This window comes from Sinocyclocheilus grahami, unplaced genomic scaffold (genome assembly GCF_001515645.1).
Source record: "Sinocyclocheilus grahami isolate Dianchi unplaced genomic scaffold, SAMN03320097.WGS_v1.1 scaffold45579.1, whole genome shotgun sequence".
Classification (NCBI taxonomy): domain Eukaryota; kingdom Metazoa; phylum Chordata; class Actinopteri; order Cypriniformes; family Cyprinidae; genus Sinocyclocheilus; species Sinocyclocheilus grahami.
Genome location: NW_015524943.1, coordinates 1 through 1,077, shown reverse-complemented (window position 1 = coordinate 1,077; position 1,077 = coordinate 1). Strand labels below are relative to the sequence as shown.

Sequence of the window (1,077 nt, the reverse complement as noted above, 5' to 3'; positions counted from 1 at the left end):
ATATATATATATATATATATACACATACTGTACTTTTGTCAGACTATATTGAATTGTGTTCCTTTTTTAATATTTATCTATGAAAGATAGATTTCACCTATGTTCTGGCTTACGTACTAATTTTGTTAAATATTAAAAACTTGGCATTGTGTACTATGGATATTGTTGGCAAAATTCTTTCGATTTTTTTTACTTTCGATAAATGAGTCTGCTTAAACAAAATGCAAACGTAATACTTGTTTCCTTGATCGCTTGACTTTCTACAATTGACTGTTTCTTCTTTCACTCACTATTACTTTTGTTTAGACAAGTGAAGTTATAAATTAATGTTAACATAGTCAGTTCTACTCACCTCTGAATATGTAGGGTTTTCAAATGTTGTGCTTGGCTTCAGTTTTCTTTTAAAGAAACTCCATTTGGACTCCTGCCAAAAAAAACAAAACAAAACAAAAAATTATATATATATATAAAATAAAAAAATGAAATAAAATAAAACACAAATAAATAAAAAAATAAAAAATAAATACAATTAATTAATTAAAATATCAAAAAATGAAAAAATTAAAATAAATAAAATAATAAAAAATAAAATAAACATACTCGCATGATGGAGAAACAACAGGAAATAATGACTGAACTGTGGACAAATGTTCAGATGTTCCCACCTGTGTGGTTGTTTGCTCTGCAGGTCTGCTCTTCACCTCCACTGCCTGTTCATGAGCGTTATACGTAGGGTTTGAGAAGTTATTCTCCACCTGGTCACCGCTGACGTTCACAGTGACCTGTATGAAGCACAGAAACACAAAACTCAACAGAAGACCTGCTCAGGTCGAACATGTTTCATTCACACTGTTAGCAATGTCTAGAAGGTTATGAAATGCTTTCGAGAAGGCAATATACCTGAGTAGCGTGTATTACTGCTGGATCGCTGGATGGGCCGGCTGTAGTCGAGTACAGAGGATTCTCAAATGTGATTGGCTGCCTACCAGAGTCTGCAAAATTCTCATCCTAATAATAAAAACCAGAGAATCCAGATCAGACACAAATCAATGCTTCAACCCACAGCTAGCTAGCTAG

General features: G+C 32.7%; 1 long non-coding RNA gene across 1 annotated transcript; it reads right to left on the bottom strand.

Moving 5' to 3' along the window:
* Positions 1 to 349: 349 nt before the first annotated feature.
* Positions 350 to 1,003, bottom strand: LOC107580805 (uncharacterized). The gene is made up of 3 exons (XR_001608711.1): positions 901 to 1,003; positions 666 to 782; positions 350 to 424 (listed from the first exon to the last, which is right to left on the bottom strand). It is a non-coding gene; the product is annotated as an uncharacterized lncRNA (long non-coding RNA).
* Positions 1,004 to 1,077: the final 74 nt, after the last annotated feature.